General features: G+C 34.8%; 1 pseudogene; it reads left to right on the top strand.

Moving 5' to 3' along the window:
* LOC124081592 (RB1-inducible coiled-coil protein 1-like) overlaps positions 1–19,785 on the top strand; it is a 76,882-nt pseudogene extending 57,097 nt beyond the window's left edge.
* Positions 19,786–20,076: the final 291 nt, after the last annotated feature.

The following is a 20,076-nucleotide window of genomic DNA, read 5'->3' on the forward strand; positions in this document are numbered from 1 at the left end:
CTGCCAATAAATTACAGACTTGAATCATCTTTTTAAATTTTTAAGTATTTTGCTTTTAGTTGTAGTTAGACAGAATACCTTTATTTTATTTATTTATTTATTTTTATGTGGTGCTGAGGATTGAACCCACCACCTTGCACATGCTAGATGAGTGGTCTATAGCTGAGCCACAACCCTTTCCCCTACAGAATTGAATAGTTTATTTTCCTCATGCGTCACTGGAACATGTAAATAAAACGGTTCTTAAATGAGTTGAGCATTTTGAGATGTATCTCAAGAAACCATACCCTGAGCTAAGTATTGTGGTACATGTCTGCAATTCTAGCAGCTGGGGAGACTGAGAAACAGGATCACGAGTTCAAACAACAATATAACAAGGCCCTAAGCAACCTAGTGAGACCTTGTCTCAAAATAAAAAATGAAAATGACTAGGGATATGACTCAGTAGTTAAGTGAGTCTGTGTTTAATTGCAGGTACCAAAAAACAGCCATATCTTTTTATACCTTAGATCTTTCCTTGGTACACTAAAACTATATAAAAGCAGAGCAATCCAGAAGTGTGAAACGATTCATTTCCCTGTTGGCTATCATCAATCATCAATATATACACATTTTATATATATATATATATATATATATATATATATATATATATATACACACATCCATATAGTCTTCTGTATGTTTTCTGGCACAATTATGAAACATAGAATATAAACATACCATTCTCTAATGGTATTTCTCTTTGTGTGTTTTATTTCCTCATTTCCTCACAAGTGTGTGTTTGTAGTACCTTCTAAATAAACTACCTTGACTCAGGTTACATTTTGTAACAATACAAACAAAAAGTTCATACAACCAAATGAATAATATTATAAAATATTCACTATCATGAGATTGGGGGTCTACTTAGAAATTAAGGTAAGAGTTTAGTTGCAAATTCTTTAATTTTGCTGTTGAACATGGCTGAAACAAAAAATTTCGAGGGAAACTATGAGAGAAACCTTTAGTAATAACAAATATACTACAACCATTTTATGTTCATATTAACCATTTTATGTTCATATTAACTTTCCTATGTCCCATTTTAAAGTTTAACACTATGCTTTTTTTTTTTTTAATGGTACCAGGGATTGAACCCTAGGACACTTAAGTACTGAGCCATATCCCCAGTCCTTTTCTTTTCTTTTCTTTTGACAGAGACACATTAAGTTGCTTAGCACTTTGGTAATTTGCTGAAGCTGGCTTTGAACTCCCTATCTTCCTGACTCAGCCTCCTGTGCCACTGGATTATATGCATGCACCACTGCACACAAAAAGCTCTATGCCGTCTTAGTAATACACTACCTTACTGTTCTAAATCCAGGTCCACTAAATTTCCTTTCCATACTGCTACCTTTTTCTCTCTTTCTTTTTAAGGCCAAGACACTGTGATATTTTATGTAATATTTGGTCCTTTGTTTAAAATTTGTGCCAGATGGATCATAATTTGCTGGCAATTCTTTCTGTAGTGGACATATATATTTTATTTTGTAATAGTCATTTTTCTGCTTTTGCTACCCCACTTAAATAATTACCCAGGCTCCTTAAACAACATAATTCCTTTACTCCACACAAAAAACTGAAGCAAATAATTGAAGTAGTTTTTTTTTAATTTTGACTTTATGATCATATATATAATTTAATTATGATATATAGAAGATATATATGTATACACATACATATATTAATTCATATACATATAAATATTCCTATATGTATCCTATATCTATATATCATATACATCCTATATATACTTCCTATATATAATATATACATATATTTTTGTACATATAAGTTATGGGTTAATATAGTATATGAATGTGTGTATATATATATATATATATAAGATACATATGTGTAGGATATATATATATATATATATATATATATAATATATACACACATATATAATGTATATTTTAATTTTATGTGTGGGATGTATATACATTCATATATATTATATTTACACATATATGTATAAACATACATAGATGTATGTACACAAATATATACTGATTGATATACATATGTAAACCCAAATGATATATATTTTAATACATATATTACATATATAAATCATATACATCATAATTATACATATATAAATACATATAATATATATAAAATTTATTCTAAATCAGCCAAGATATAGTAAATATCACTGTGTGTATATTCTGACACACTGATGTTCTTGTTTTATTAGTAGATTCCCACCAATTATATAACTAAAGTGAAGGGTTATAAACATTCAAACTAAAATAAAGGTTCCCATATTGTCAGATTTTTTTTTTGTAAAAGGCAATAACAATTTATATTTCCATGAAAACTTTAAAACACAATCCCTTTTCTCCATATTACTGCCAATAGTAAAATAAAAAGCAGTGTAACAGAACAACAAATTAATCAGCACTGATATCACAGTGCAAGAAAAATAAAGCTGAAAGTAAACAAATCATGAGTAATGAACATTGGTACATATAAAATTAATTCTATATAGTTAATGGCAGACAACTTATTTAATAGAAATACTAAAATATTTTAAATAAAAGGAAATCCTGCAGGGAACATGGTAATGATATTTTAGAAGTATGCCTTAATATAATGAAACAAAGTGTAGGAAAGCACTTTTAGGAAGTTAAAAACATTATTTTCTATTGAAGTAGAGAATTAAAAGAACAGAATTAAAATTAAATATTTTTAAGTATTCCATTTTAATTGTTAATAAAATGACTAGAATAAGTTTCTCAGTTGGAACAATGTATATCCAAATTTTACAATGATAGAAAAATATATGTGTGTTTGTGATTGATGTAAAAGGTAAGATGACCATTAAGTACATGGAAAAAAGACACTTGTGGGCTGGTTTTGTGGCTCAGTGGTGGAGCATTTGCCTAGCAGACATGAGGCACTGGGTATGATCCTAGCTCCACATAAAAATAAATAAATAAATAAACAAAATACAGGGCAAAAAAAGACATTGTATGACCAAATACATGAAGAAAAATCATGGCATTAAAGGTATATTGATGAAAACAGAAACTTAAGAACAAAAGGGAAAATTAAAAAAAACAAACTCATGTATGAATTTAGTAAAATGAACAATATATATATAGAGAATGAGACTAATTAGTATTAAGGTTAATGGTTACACTTCTAATCATGAAATATTTGCCTTTTTAAATTATATATAAACCCTTAGGAACTGAGTTAAGTGGCAAAAACTCAAGAAAAATATTGAAAGCAAAGTAATGAACAAATGTTAAAAATTAGGATCAGAAAGTATTACTCAATCATGCAGAGGGAAAGAATATAGGAAGAAAATATTTACATTGAAAAAGGGATACTTCAAGAACTATGTAATGTTTTGAACAGCCAACAATAAAAAATTAAAAAAAAAAAGAAAAAGGGATATTATAGGGTGGCAAGAGGAATAATACTTTATCAAACAATAAAAAATGATAAAATCATGGGGGCTGCCATTTGAAGTGGTACAGATGGTACACTGCGTAAGTTTTGGACTGTAAACACATACTGGGATTGAAATTCAGCCAATACTAGAGAAAGAGGTGTTTTCTTTCTTTTTTTTTTCCCATGCATCTCCATCCAGCCATCAAGAACTATGCCTTCAGGGTCACATAAACCATTGAGGATATGTTTTTCTAATTCCTTAACAGGTTTTGATTACTGCAAACATCATAGACAATGAATATATAAAACAACACTACAACAAATAAAAATATTATTATCAAAACATATATAAGGAAAAATTAATCATTTTAGAATTAAAAGAAATTCTAACCTATTAAAATGTAAAACAGGAGCAGCAGCCTGCTGAGAGGCAGAGCCGCCCCCTTCCCCTGCGACGGCAAGGTAGACGGAACTGTGACCACCCACAGAACAGGACCAGCGGCCTGCTGAGGGGCAGAACCGCCCCCCACCCCCCGCGCCTGCCAGGTAGGTGGAACTGTGACCACCGACAAAAAAGGCCCAGTGGCCCTCGGAGGGGCAGAGCTGCCAACCACGCCTGCAAGGTAGGCGGGCCTGTGACCCACAGGCAGAACAGGCGCAGTGGCCTGCTGAGAGGCAGAGCCGCCCCTCCCCCCGCACCTGCAAGGTAGACTGAACTGTGACCACCAACAGAACAGGCCAGACCTGCAACCGACAGACAGAACAGGCCCAGTGGCCTGAGGAAGGGTAGAGCCGCCCCCCCCCCGCGCCTGCAAGGTAGGCGGACCTGCGACCCACCGTCAGAACAGCCCCAGAGGCCTGCAGAGGGGCAGTGCCGCTGCCTGCGCCTGCAAAGTAGGCAGAACTGCGACCACTGACAGAACAAGCCTCGCGGCCCGCAGAGGGACACAGCCGCCGCCCGCGCCTGCAAGGTAGGCGGACCTGCTACCGACCGGCAGAGCAGGCCCAGCGGCCTTCCGGCTTGGTAGTCACATTGCCCCAATTGGAGGAGGGGCAGAGCCGCCACCCGCGCCTGCGAGGGAGACTTTGCAACTATACAAGACCAATATAAATATATAGGGGGAAAACAGTTTCACCAAGTAGAAAGGAACGCGAACAGTATGAAGAGACAAGGAAAGAAAGGACCACAAGCAATGCAGCTCAACTCAACGTTAGAAGAGGTAATAGATGCAGCAGATGGAATGTCAGATAAAGAATTCAGGATATACATGCTTCAGATGATCTGGAGTCTCAAGGAAGACATCACACAGCAAAATCAGACAATGAAAGATCACTTCAACAATGAATTACATAAACAAATCCAAGAAGCAAAAGATCAACTATACAGGGAGATAGAGGTTATAAAAAACAAACAAACAGAAATCCTAGAAATGCAGGAAGCAATAAACCAACTTAAAAACTCAATGGAGAATACTACCAGCAGAGTAGAACACTTAGAAGATAGAACATCAGACAATGAAGATAAAGTATTTCAACTTGAAAAGAACATAGACAGCTCAGCAAGACTGTTAAGAAACCATGAGCAGAACATCCAAGAAATATGGGATAACATCAAGAGACCAAATTTAAGAGTCACTGGGATACAGGAAAGGACAGAGTTTCAAACCAAAGGAATGAGCAATCTATTCAATGAAATAATACGAGAAAACTTCCCAGACTTGAAGAATGAGACAGAATCCCAAATCCTCGAAGCCTACAGGACGCCGAATGTGCAAAATCATAAGAGACCCACACCTAGACACATTATAATGAAGATGCCCAACATACAGAATAAGGAGAGAATTTTAAAAGCTACAAGAGAAAGGAAGCAGATTACATTTAGGGGTAAGCCAATCAGGATAACAGCTGATCTTTCAACACAGACTCTGAGAGCTAGAAGATCCTGGAATAACATATTTCAAACACTGAAAGAAAATGGGTTCCAACCAAGAATTGTGTTTCCAGCGAAATTAAGCTTCAGGATAGAAGATGAAATTAAAACCTTCCACGATAAACAAAAGTTAAAAGAATTTGCAGCTAGAAAACCATCTTTTCAAAACATCCTTGGCAAAACATTACAGGAAGAGGAAATGGAAAATAACAATGAAAACCAACAGTGGGAGGTAGGACAGTAAAGGAGGGAAAAATAATCAAAGAGGAAAACAAACCATGTTTAGTAACATAAATAAACAAATATGGCTGGAAGAACAACCCATATCTCAATAATAACCCTAAATGTTAATGGCTTAAACTCACCAATTAAGAGACACAGGCTAGTAGAATGGATCACAAAACAAGACCCAACAATATGCTGCCTACAGGAGATGCATTTGATAGGAAAAGGCATACATAGGCTGAAGGTGAAAGGTTGGGAAAAATCATATCACTCATATGGACTTCGGAAACAAGCAGGTGTGTCCATACTCATATCAAATAAAATAGATTTCAAGCCCAAGTTAATCAAAAGGGATAAAGAGGGACACTACATACTGCTCAAGGGAACCATACACCAACAAGACATAACAATCATAAATATATATGCCCCTAACAATGTTGCAGCTATGTTCATCAAACAAACTCTTCTCAAGTTCAAGAGTCTAATAGACCACCATACAATAATCATGGGAGACTTCAACACACCTCTCTCACCAATGGTCAGATCTTCCAAACAAAAGTTGAATAAGGAAACTATAGAACTCAATAACACAATTAATAACCTAGACTTAATTGACATATATAGAATATACTACCCAACATCAAGCAGTTACACTTTTTTCTCAGCAGCACATGGATCCTTCTCAAAAATAGATCACATATTATGTCACAGGACAACTCTTAGACAATATAAAGGAGTAGAGATAATAGCATGCATCTTATCTGATCATAATGGAATGAAACTGAAAATCAACAATAAAAGAAGGAATGAAAAAGCATACATCAATTGGAGAATGAACAATAGGTTACTGAATGATCAATGGGTTATGAAAGACATCAAGGAGGAAATTAAAAAATTCTTAGAGATAAATGAAAACACAGACACAAAATATCGGAATCTATGGGACACATTGAAAGCGGTTCTAAGAGGAAAATTCATTGCTTGGAGTTCATTCCTTAAAAAAAGAAAAAACCAACAAATAAATGATCTCATACTTCATCTCAAAATCCTTGAAAAAGAAGAGCAAAACAACAGCAAAAGAAGTAGAAGGCAAGAAATAATGAAAACCAGAGCTGAAATTAATGAAATCGAAACAAAAGAAACAATTGAAAAAATTGACAAAACTAAAGTTGGTTCTTTGAAAAAATAAACAAAATTGACAGACCCTTAGCCATGCTAGCAAAGAGAAGAAGAGAGAGAACTCAAATTACTAACATACGGGATGAAAAAGGCAATATCACAACAGACACTTCAGAAATACAGAAGTTAATCAAAAATTATTTTGAATCCTTATACTCCAATACATTAGAAGATAGTGAAGGCATAGATAAATTTCTTAAGTCATATGATCTGCTCAGATTGAGTCAGGAGGATATAGACAAAGTAAACAGACCAATTTCAATTGAGGAAATAGAAGAAACCATCAAAAGACTACCAACTAAGAAAAGCCCAGGACCATATGGGTATACAGCAGAGTTTTACAAAACCTTTAAAGAGGAACTAATACCAATACTTTTCAAGCTACTTCAGGAAATAGAAAAAAAGGGAGAACTTCCAAATTCATTCTACGAGGCCAACATCACCCTGATACCTAAACCAAACAAAGACACTTCAAAGAAAGAAAACTACAGACCAATATCTCTAATGAACCTAGATGCAAAAATACTCAATAAAATTCTGGCGAATCGGATACAAAAACATATCAAAAAAATTGTGCACCATGATCAAGTAGGATTCATCCCTGGGATGCAAGGCTGGTTCAATATACGGAAATCAAGAAATGTTATTCACCACATCAATAGACTTAAAAATAAGAACCATACAATCATCTCGATAGATGCGGAAAAAGCATTCGACAAAGTACAGCATCCCTTTATGTTCAAAACTCTAGAAAAACTAGGGATAACAGGAACATACCTCAATATTGTAAAAGCAATCTATGCTAAGCCTCAGGCTAGCATCATTCTGAATGGAGAAAAAATGAAGGCATTCCCTCTAAAATCTGGAACAAGACAGGGATGCCCTCTCTCACCACTTCTGTTCAACATAGTTCTCGAAACACTGGCCAGAGCAATTAGACAGACGAAAGAAATTAAAGGCATAAAAATAGGAAAAGAAGAACTTAAATTATCACTATTTGCAGATGACATGATTCTATACCTAGCAGACCCAAAAGGGTCTACCAAGAAACTATTAGAGCTAATAAATGAATTCAGCAAAGTGGTAGGATATAAAATCAACAGGCATAAATCAAAGGCATTCCTGTATATCAGTGACAAATCCTTTGAAATGGAAATAAGGACAACCACTCCATTCACAATATCTTCAAAAAAAAAATAAAATACTTGGGAATCAACCTAACAAAAGAGGTGAAAGACTTATACAATTAAAACTACAGAACCCTGAAGAGAGAAATAGAAGAAGATCTTAGAAGATGGAAATATATACCCTGTTCATGGATAGGCAGAACTAACATCATCAAAATGGCGATATTACCAAAAGTTCTCTATAGGTTTAATGCAATGCCAATCAAAATCCCAACGGCATTTCTTGTAGAAATAGAGAAAGCAATCATGAAATTCATATGGAAAAATAAACGACCCAGAATAGCAAAAACAATGCTAAGCAGGAAGTGTGAATCAGGCGGTATAGCGATACCAGACGTCAAACTATACTACAGAGCAATAGTAACAAAAACAGCATGGTACTGGTACCAAAACAGGCGGGTGGACTAATGGTACAGAATAGAGGACACAGAAACCAATCCACAAAACTACAACTATCTTATATTTGATAAAGGGGCTAAAAGCATGCAATGGAGGAAGGAGAGCATCTTCAACAAATGGTGCTGGGAAAACTGGAAATCCATATGCAACAAAATGAAACTGAATCCCTTTCTCTCGCCATACACAAAAGTTAATTCAAAATGGATCAAGGAGCTTGATATCAAATCAGAGACACGGCGTCTGATAGAAGAAAAAGTTGGCTACGATCTACATACTGTGGGGTCGGGCTCCAAATTCCTCAATAGGACACCCATAGCACAAAAGTTAATAACTAGAATCAACAAATGGGACTTACTTAAACTAAAAAGTTTTTTCTCAGCAAAAGAAACAATAAGAGAGGTAAATAGAGAGCCTACATCCTGGGAACAAATCTTTACTCCTCACACTTCAGATAGAGCCCTAATATCCAGAGTATACAAAGAACTCAAAAAATTAGACAATAAGAGAACAAACAACCCAATCAACAAATGGGCCAAGGACCTGAACAGACACTTCTCAGAGGAGGACATACAATCAATCAACAAGTACATGAAAAAATGCTCACCATCTCCAGCAGGCAGAGAAATGCAAATCAAAACCACCCTAAGATACCATCTCACTCCAGTTAGATTGGCAGCCATTATGAAGTCAAACAACAACAAGTGCTGGCGAGGATGTGGGGATAAGGGTACACTTGTACATTGCTGGTGGGACTGCAAATTGGTGCAGCCAATTTGGAAAGCAGTATGGAGATTTCTTGGAAAGCTGGGAATGGAGCCACCATTTGACCCAACTATTCCCCTTCTCAGTCTATTCCCTAAAGACCTAAAAAGAGCATGCTACAGGGACACTGCTACATCGATGTTCATAGCAGCACAATTCACAATAGCAAGACTGTGGAACCAACCTAGATGCCCTTCAATAGATGAATGGATAAAAAATATGTGGCATTTATACACAATGGAGTATTACTCTGCGTTAAAAAATGACGAAATCATAGAATTTATGGGGAAATGGATGGCATTAGAGCAGATTATGCTAAGTGAAGCTAGCCAATCCCTAAAAAACAAATGCCAAATGTCTTCTTTGATATAAGGAGAGTAACTAAGAACAGAGTAGGGACGAAGAGCATGAGAAGAAGATTAACATTAAACAGGGATGAGAGGTGGGAGGGAAAGGGAGAGAGAAGGGAAATTGCATGGAAATGGAAGGAGACCCTCAGAGTTATACAAAAGTACATACAAGAGGAAGTGAGGGGAAAGGGAAAAATAATACAAGGGGGACAAATGAATGTCAGTAGAGGGGGCAGAGAGAGACGAGGGGAGGGGAGGGGAGGGGAGGGGGGATAGTAGAGGATAGGAAAGGCAGCAGAACACAACAGACACTAGTATGGCAATATGTAATTCAATGGATGTGTAACTGATGTGATTCTGCAGTCTGTACATGGGGTAAAAATGGGAGCTCATAACCCACTTGAATCAAAGTGTGAAATATGATATATCAAGAACTATGTAATGTTTTGAACAACCAACAATAAAAAATTTAAAAAAAATAAAAAAAAAATAAACTTTCTTTTAAAATTCCTTAACCCTTCTTTAAAATTCAGACCAACTAGTAAACCTCTCTTCAAGGACTAAGGGAGATGTCTATGCAGCAAAGTGTTTTTATTTATCTGGCAGAATTTATCAGTGTGCTGCATTTTTATATAAAGGGAAGGAGAACACCTATTAAATTATGTAACCCTTTGAGTTCTGTCATCTCCCTGGGGAACCACGCTCAGTACATGTTTAAATACGTGCATGAAAATTTAATAAATGTTATCTCTTCTGAAAAAAAATAAAATGTAAAACAATAAAATATAGGGGTAAAGAATACTACTGCATTATATTTGTAAACAGTATACAAAATTTAAATTATTCATATGTATGCATATATACTTATAATAATGTAGATACAAAATTTAAAACCTTACAATATAATTAAAGTCTGTCAATGATTTTTCTACCATCCATGGAACATTTGAAACCATATATAAAATTTCAAATTTCAAAACATTTTAAAAGTACATTCTTGTATATTCTAAAATTCTAGTATAATTGAAAGCCATAATAAAAATATGCAACAATTACAATATGGATATTAGAAACATGAACCTAAACTATTTGAGTCAAGGGCTGGGGTTTTGGCTCAGTGGTAGAGCACTTGCCTGACATGTGTGAGGCCCTAGGTTCAATCCTCAGCACTGCATACAAATAAATAAATAAAATAAAGGTTTACTGACAACTAAAAAAATAATTTAAAAAAGAATATAAATAACATTGAAAATGGAACATGGAAATATGTAAAAATTAATTAATAAAATCATTTCATAAACAAATCTATCAATGACTCTAAATCTTTTCATTTGAAAGGAAAGCAAAAACAGGAGTTTAGTGCCTTCCTTAAGGAACTAGGAAAAAATATATAAAAATGAACAAAAAGGATAGGGAGAAGGATTTGGTTAACATTACAGCAAACATTTAGAAAATGAAAGAGTAAATTAAAATAGTGGATTAAACATGTAGAAAAATTTCTCATTTTGAAACACCATTAAAACAAATATTTTATAAGAGAAAGTTAAGACAGCAAGTAATCAGAAATATGAATGAGCAAAGGCAATAAACACAATTTTTTTCAGAACTTTTAAGATTTTGATATAAACAATTATATGGAAACAAATTTGAATATCTACAAGAAAAAGATGATATTTTCTAGAAAAAATACTAATGGCAAAATTTAACTCAAAATAATTTAATTTAAATGAAGTTATCACTAGAGCAGAAATTAGAAAGTTGATTAATTATTTTCTTTGGAAAATAATGCATGCATATTTATTTTATTAATAGATGTTTCAAATGCTAATTGAATTATATGAGATTATAAAATATATTGAATAATTCTGTAATTGAGCTTATGTGGTCACAGTAATTTTAATGCTAAAAATAGATACAGTACATAAATAAAATGTACAACAGTTTGACTTGTCAATATCAATTACAGTTTCTAAAGTACACAGTAGTTAGAGACCAGCAGAATATAAAAAGAACAGAAAATGTACTATGACTAAGCAGAATATATTTGAAAAGTCAAGTATTATTCAAGATTAAATAGAAGATCCTGATCAGAAAATCACAGTTTTAAAATTCTAGTATAGATATTTTTTATCAATAATTTTACTTTGGTAACCAAAAGTGCATTGGCCTTCATACTATTTCTTCTATTACTGACTTAAAAAAAATCTGTCATAAAATCACTACTAAGCAATGACTTTTTTCCTTCTGACTCTACCCATATTCTCCTCAAGGATAATTAATGTCACTGGTTTTCTATGTGGAAAAGGGAAAACATACATAGGAAAGAAAAGTCTCAGCTTAAAATCTATAAACTCTATTTTGCTATATAGTCTTATTTCTTGGATAAACCATTAAAGTCTGCCCACTTTTTAATTCTCCTTTCACATGTAAGAAACAGAAAACTTTGGAGCTAAGAATCTACATATCTTTGGATAAGGCCTTCCCAAGGGACTTTTAGTTGAAATTAAATGTAGAATAGGTTTAACATTACATACTTTTTAAATATGAGGCATGCATTTAAATAATAAACACACATAAAGTTTTGTATTTCATCTTTATGGAAACTTTAATAATTCTGACCTTCTAAGTACAGTTTGTGTATGTATACATACGCTTTGTAAATGTGCCTTTTCAGTCCCTATAAAAATAAGAGAATACAAGATTTCCTTAGATTACAAGATTTACTTAAATTTTATAGTATTAAATCCTCAATTGTGGTAAAATCTGAAAAACTTTGTCTTCATTCTTACAATAATATATGTGAAATTAATCAGTTTATAAGATGTTGAAACATTAATCCCAGTGATCAAGAGGCTGAAGCAGGAGAATCACAAGTTTGAGGCCAGCCTCAGCAACTTAGTGAGGCCCTAAGTAATTTAAGAAGACCCTGTCTCAAAAAATAAAAACATAAAAATTTTGGGGTTATTGTTCCGTGGTTAAGCAACCCTGAGTTCAATTTCTGGTAACCAACAACAAAAAATAGTAAAACCATTATACATTTAAAATATGAACTACCAAAAATTTTAATTTCTTAGGCACTATATAAAACATTTTAAGTATATTCACTGATTTTTATATTTTTCCAAACTTTTAATTTTCTTCTCTATTAAAAGTTATGAGCCAAATTACAGTTATCTTGCTCAAGGCAAAAAGCAATCAATTAATAATAACAATTAAAAAGCCCAACTTTCTCCATAAATTCTCCAAGCCATATTAAGAAGAAAGATTAATAAATATCTGATTAGGATAGGAAGCTCTGGATCTCTTCCAGGAATGATGATTGGCTTTTTCTCCTACATTTCTGGCTTGCTCTGTTAGTGACCTTTTGACCTTTTGAGTTGTGAAGGCAGATTAAAAGTGACATTTAATATTATTTCTGATAGATAGTGACAATTAAACTAAGAGCTTATGATTCCCATTTATGTGGGAGAATTTATTTTTGAGGAATTAGTTTACACTTGCATAAGAAGGTACTCTGATAAACAAAAAGATGCACTTTTCCACTTTCATTTGAACGTTACTTTTTCAAAGTACGTAATTATCCTAAATGAGAAGTCAATGGATATAATTCTTGAAACTATCACAAAATATATCTTGTGAAAAAGGATTCCTTAAAATTAGGTTTTTATATCAAATTATTTCAAAACTCTGTGTATAGTTATTATGAAGAACTAAGGTAATTGAGAAAGAGACTAATTTGCCAGAAATCTTCAAAATTGTGGGATAATTAGTTCCTCATTCCTCACTGAGTGAACAATCTATGTAAACCTGTGTTGTAAATAAACTGCTGGTTATTCCAAACATCTCTTTGGAATAACCATTGAACTCTTTCTTGGCATAGTGGTTTTTATTGATATCTAAAATATTGAGGGAGTGTGGAATGGCTCAAAGTTATATAGATGCATCTGAATGTCTCACTCTTATTTCCTCCAAAAATTTAAACCTATCCTACAGAGGGATTTCTAAACTTTTGTAAATTAAAAGTGGTTTCTATAGTCAAACTCTATAAAACATTTTAAAATAATCAATCAGTACATTCTATGGAGGTCCTTGGTCCTCTCATCAGTCAATTGGGTCACCTTGGACTGAGAAGCTGACCTTCAGAATCAGAATTTACTGAAAATAGGATGTGCTATCTTAGATGGACTGAATCCCTCATAAAGAGACAAAGAATCACAAATCACTCCCCTCAGTTATTTACAAAAATTTTGTGTTTGTTAAATTTTAATTTCATCTAAAGTTCCTGCTTGCTGGCACATAGAACTACTTGCTGAAATAATAAAGTCAAAATCAAGCAGCTCACTACTCATGGTTACTTTTAATCATATTTCTGGTTTTGTCTTCCTGAGAATACACACCCTTGCTCATTTTATCTCTTGTTCCCTTTTCCTAAGAATGCCACACCATTGTCCATTCCTCATAATAAAAGAAGGAGCCAGGCAGCCTGATACTTTACTTCATCTTGGGTAAAGTCCCCTTCACCTACTTTGGAACAACTTTGTCTGTGCTTCATTCATTATCTGTGTCCAGGGTTCAGCTGGTTTGGCCCAGCAAGATTCATAAGTCTTCCTTCTCAAGACTGAAAAACATTCAAGATATAGTCAAGTTAAGAGAGGCATGACAGGCTGGGCTTGTGGCTCAATGGTAGCATGCTCACCTAGCATATGTGAGGCACTGGGTTTGATCCTCAGCACCACATAAAAATGAAGACAATAAAGTCCATCAACAACTAAAAAAATATTTATAAAAGAGAGAGACATGAATAAATTTGGATGATATTTTTTGCTTGCTTATTTGTTTAAAATCAAAGAACTACTTTAGCAATTTTGCACAAATGCCCCCATTGACATATACTTAGACATAAAGCATCATATATCTCAAATATTTATACTAAACTTTGTATGTGACTTTTTTTTGGTGCCTGGGATTGAACTCAAGGACACTCGACTACTGAGTTTCATCCCCAGCCTTATTTTTGTATTTTACTTAGAGACATGGTCTTAGCACCTCACTTTTGCTGAGGCTGGCTTTGAAATTGTGGTCCTCCTGCTTCATCTTCCCCAGCTGCTATATTTACAGGTGTTCCCCATAGCATCTGGCTATATGTGACCTTTAATACAAATATTATTATAAAATGTTGTCAGTTTACTTTTAGTTGTTTTTATGATTCACTGTGATAGCATATATATATAATTATAGTATAGAAATTAGTTCTAAAGGCCAAAAATTACTAATATTAATCATAGCAATATCTCACCCTAAAATTAATTGATATTAAATGAGAATTTAATCTCACACTTGTTAAAAGAGTAAGAAAGTCTTTATTTAAGACAATTGAAATGTGTCAAGTCTATCACCATAGGAGAGAGAGATTGTATTCAATCCTTAATAGAGCAAAAACAAATTAGGATTTAGAATTATGAGCAGAGTGTGGGGTCAGTTGATAGAAAATTACAAAGAGGAGACTTCCAAGGTAGAGAAATTTTAACTAAACTGACTTAACATCATTCGTGCTGAAGGCAGTCTAGCATGACCATATATCAAAGGTGGAAGAATTCTCTCTAAAGTAACATAGCTGGATAATTTGACTAAGCAAGCCATATATTTGGCTCAAAAATGGGGTCTTATCCAAAAATGGACTCAGAGGAGCTTGACTAATCTTTAGTCAAGGAGAGATTCCTTGTCATTTGGCCACTTTTTATGACTATAAAATATAAACAAAAATATTTTTGGCAAATGGCAAGTTTTCTGGATATTTGCTTTTTTGATAAAAAATTCTTTTTAGTAAAGAAAAACATTCTTATATTTAAGCTAAGTCATTATCCTGTTACAGGGATTTTTCTTGTGTTTTGTTTTTTAGATAATGAGTATCAGAGCTTAGGAAAAAAAAACAGTTTTGCATTTTCTCATTATGAGGAGGATCTTGACAACCTTCTATTGGCTGGCTGCTGGTATGAGTAATTTTCCTTCCTCTATTTGAAACCTGAGGGTTAAGAATATACCCTACCTGAGTATATTGAAGTCATGTCTTTTTAAGAAACTCATCTCAGATTAGTGGTGCTTCTATTCTCTCCTCGGCTTTCAGTCTGGTAGTGAAGTCAGCTAACCTATTACCTTCAGAAATGTCATATGTTCCTCTTTGGTGTCCTTTACAATGTATTGGCTACTTAAGAAAAAAGAGAGACTGAAGACAAAAGTTGATTACTCACTTTACAGTGTCTGACAGGGGACACATTCACTGTTAAAAAATGTCTTTCTCTCCATATGGCAGCATGGGGAACCATGAAAACATATTTAGAGTCTGTATGTATGTTAACTTTTTTGGCTTTGCTGAGCTCCAATGCCCAAGTGAGAGCAATGAGTTCTCTAAAATGAGCACTGGTGCCCAGTGTGAGGGGTGAGCTTTCAATGGTTTCCTCTCAGGTAACCATAGCATACCCAGTGTTGCATATCCCAAGTTCATAAGGGAAATTCCATCAGTGAAGGGGGTCATGTCAAGGTTGTTTAAATGGGTGTCCTTTAAATATTCCCTAGCAGCATATGTCTGAAGCCCTACCTTTTCACAATCATGTTCTATTATCTTTCCTTCTTTAGGAAGAAAGGTTGCAGGATTTAAATATGGGCAAGTCTTGAGTAGGACTGCTGTTCCTTCTAGTAATATTGCCTTGATATTTGAGGACATGACTGTCTGAGAGCTATAAACTTCCTTTAAAGGACAGCAGACCTGCCACATTGTATGGGGTCAATACTGTCAGATCTCTTCCCAAAGTTAGTGTAGTAGCCTCAGGAATCAAGAGTGCTACTGCTACCACAGCTGATAGGCTGGCCATCCTTTTGCTACTATGTCTAATTCTTTACTTAAGTATCCCACAGGTTGTTGAGCAGGAACTCCAGCCTGGGTTAAAACTCTTAATGTCATTTATTTTCTTTCAGATACATACAAATTAAAATTCTATTCTACTGGGAGGCTTAAGGCTGAAGCATAAAAGACAACTTCCTTAAGTTGGTAAAATGCTAACTGGGTCTCAGGTTTCCATTCCAGGAGGCAAGTTCCTGCCATTTGAGCTTCCTTTTCTAGTTGACATAGGGGATGAGATATCTTCCCATATCCTAAGATCCAAACTGTACAATATTATGTTATTCTAAGGAACCCCCTTAATTGAACATTTTGGCTACTGGATAGGAAGAATTAAGTTTAATTTCATCTTCTCCTAACATCTGGTTTTCCTTGACCAATATTAAGACCATATATCTTACAGAAGTTTGGCAAAGTTGGGTTTTGGATTGTGAAAATATATGTCCTACTTTTCCAGGAAATTAAGTATGGGTACAACTTCTGTGAAGTTTCTGCTATTTGGGTACAAAGAAGGATGCCATCTACATTTTGTATGACCTTAACTTGTGAAAGACTAAATTGAAATAAGTCTTGGGCCAATGTCTAGCCAAATAAATGGAGGCTGTCGCTGAACTCCTGGAGCAGAACAGTCCAGTTTAATTGAGTGGAGTGTCAGAGGACTCTTCAAAAGCAAATATTGAGAATCTGGGTGCAGGGGTATACAGGAAAACATATCTTTTAAGCCTAAACTGTAAACCAATTACTGTTTTTAGTAATCTGGGATAACAAGGTATAAGGATTGGGGACCACTAGATATATGGGAATTACAAACTCATTTATCAATCTGAGGTCCTGTACTAGTTTCCATTCCTCATTGGGCTTTGGTACTCCCAGAATTGGGGTATCACATGGGCTATTAAAGGATCTTAAGAGACTGTGTAACTTTATCTATTATAGCTTGTAATCTTTTTCTGGTTTCAGGGAATACTGGTTTTGGTGGGGAAAGAACAGTGAAAGATGGATCTGGATGGAAGCAGCTCCTATTGAACATCCTACTTTTCTATGTGTATCCCAGACTTTTGGGTTAATCTCAGTTTCTACTAAGGGCAAATTACCTCTTCTGGTGTTGTAAGAATTGTGGTGCCTAAGTGGGTTAAAATATATATTCCCATAAGGGGAGTGGGACTTTCAGGGATTATGAAAAAAGCACACAAGAAGCGGAGATCATCCCAAGAATATAGTCAAAGTCTTTCCTGAAATACCTTTATGGTCATACTGTGAGGGGAGAGTAGGCCTCTGTTCAAAAGTTTTATGAAAATAAGTTTCCAGTATCAAGGAAGAAATTAATTTCTCCACAGTCAATATCGCCTGTGGCTCCTGCACTGTAATGACAGTTTGAATAGTTGGAGCCAAAGAAGGATGACTGGGAATTCATTAGTTTGTTGTTGGACAATTTAAAGTGAGAAATTTGTCCTCTGGAGCCTTCAACTCTGAGGACAATCCAATAGCCAATGGTACCCTTCACAAATAGGACAGGGTCTTGGTGGATTCTGTTGTTTTTGTGGGCAGTCTTTCTTGTAAGTCAGTCTTGGCCACAGTTCTAGTAGAGTATGATGGAAACATTACAACGTCAGGAACCTTTTCCTCTGGAATTAGCATCTGCAGAGCTGCCACAAAGGCAGCTGAATTTCTATTGTCTTTTCTCAATTTCTTTGACCTTCTCTGGTTTCAATTAATTTGGAAGGAACTTGCACTACATATAGTTCATCCACACAGGTTTCAGTTGCCTGTAAAGCAGTCTGTTTTTCAGTGCTAGTGAGCATTTGGTTTAGTAACAACATCATATCTTTTCAGGTTAAGTCAAAAGTTTGGGTTAGGCCTTGAAATACCTCTATATATTTATTAGGGTCAGTGTCACACACACTTAAGGCCAATAAATAACTCCTAATTTATAGTTGAACCAGATACTAAAACTAACAGCAAATAATTTTAAACTGTTAAAATATTTTCAGTTACGTGAAACAAAAGTATTTTTGGATGCCTAAAATTCTCAGTAAAGAAATAGAAGTCTAAAAAAGGCAGCTCTTTTAAATAAATAAGAAGTGTAACTGATATGCTACTGCAGGAGAGAAAATGGAATCCCATAAAATGTTCAATTAAAACAAGAGAAGACAAATAATAAAAGATCAATAAATCAATCTATGAATCCATCAGTAAATAGGCAAGGACAAAAATTTTGTTACCTCAACAGAATTTAATTAGAGGTTAAATATTAGAGACGCTTCTACATAAAGACAAAAATATCAAAGACAAATTCTCAAGTAAAGAGGAGATAGACTATTATGCAGAAGTCATCAAAGTAAATATGTAATCAATTATCATGCTTTTTTTAAAGATTGGGGACAAGGAAGCAAAATGATGGTAGAGGATGGTCATTTGGATTTTAATGTAAATAAACCAATATTTTTTTTTCTTGAGATGTTTTACATAAAATGTGGTTGTTTTACCTATAAATTAATATTATTTACAAATTTATAATTTAATTAAATGAGGATAGAAGATAAGCATAAAGTAGAATATATTGATACTAAATTTGTTGTCCAAACAAGTCTGTTGAAAATTATGCAAATATTTATAAAAGAGGTATGAAAGGCATAATTACATTAAAATTTTGGGAACATAACATATAGAAGAATGTAAAATAGTGGCAAAGAAAGAAAGGTTGCCTAATTTTACCTGCTTATTCCCTCTCAAAATAAACTGTAACATGTGTCATCTATGATACTATATAGTTAACCCTCAATCAACTTAAAATTTTTACTAATGACAGCTGACGGGATGCATCTTTAATTTTTAATTTTTATTTCCTAAAGTAACTACTTTTAATTTGGCATTTCCATCTCCAAAACACATTTCTTACAATAACAATATCAATGTTCATAATTAAACTACAATACGTTTTATTCAATATAATTTTTGAATATATGTTTGTTCAGTTCAAAAATACTTAAGGAGTTTACAAACTTTAATTATGTGAAAACAGGACCACACCAGCACGAGTGGGACTCAGACTCCCAATAGACCTACGTCCACCCCTCCACTGGCGGAGCAGACACCAGTCAGAGCCTTGCCTCTGGCACAGGACCTCCCCTTCCAACAAGCCGACTAAGAAGGGAGGTGAAACCTAAGGGCTCAGATCTACCCACACCAGCCTGTGTGGGGGCCCAGGCTCACAGTAGGCATGGGTCCACCCCTCCACCAGTGCAGGCACCCGCTGGAGTCCAGCCTTCAGCACAGGACCACCTCTTCCAACCATTAGACTACCACAGAGTCCAGGCCCAGCCCAGATCCATCCACATAGACTTGCGCAGGACGCAGGTAAAGATTAGGCTCCAGTTTGCGCCCGCCCACACACACTTGGGAACCTAAGCTTAACCTACTTTCATCTTGGGACACCGCAGTCATTGCCATAGCCTTCCCCACAGAGTAGCACCTAACTTTTTGAAAAACAGACAGGGCCTAGAAGCAGCTGTGTCTCAGAGCAGGCATCCCAAAAGGAGTGTGAGGCCCACTCTTTCAAACCCATCTCTGCGAGACATTGCTTCCATCTTGGGGCACCTTAACTGCTATCTCAAGTTACTTCTGCTATTGCCACCACCAGATTTAGATGCAGCAACATACATTGAGGGACACCAGCACCTAGAAGCCCAACATCAAGGT

The sequence above is a fragment of the Marmota monax genome, unplaced genomic scaffold (assembly GCF_021218885.2).
Source record: "Marmota monax isolate L192 unplaced genomic scaffold, Marmota_monax_Labrador192_F-V1.1 WCK01_AAM20220418_F8-fsc00067, whole genome shotgun sequence".
Lineage (NCBI taxonomy): Eukaryota > Metazoa > Chordata > Mammalia > Rodentia > Sciuridae > Marmota > Marmota monax.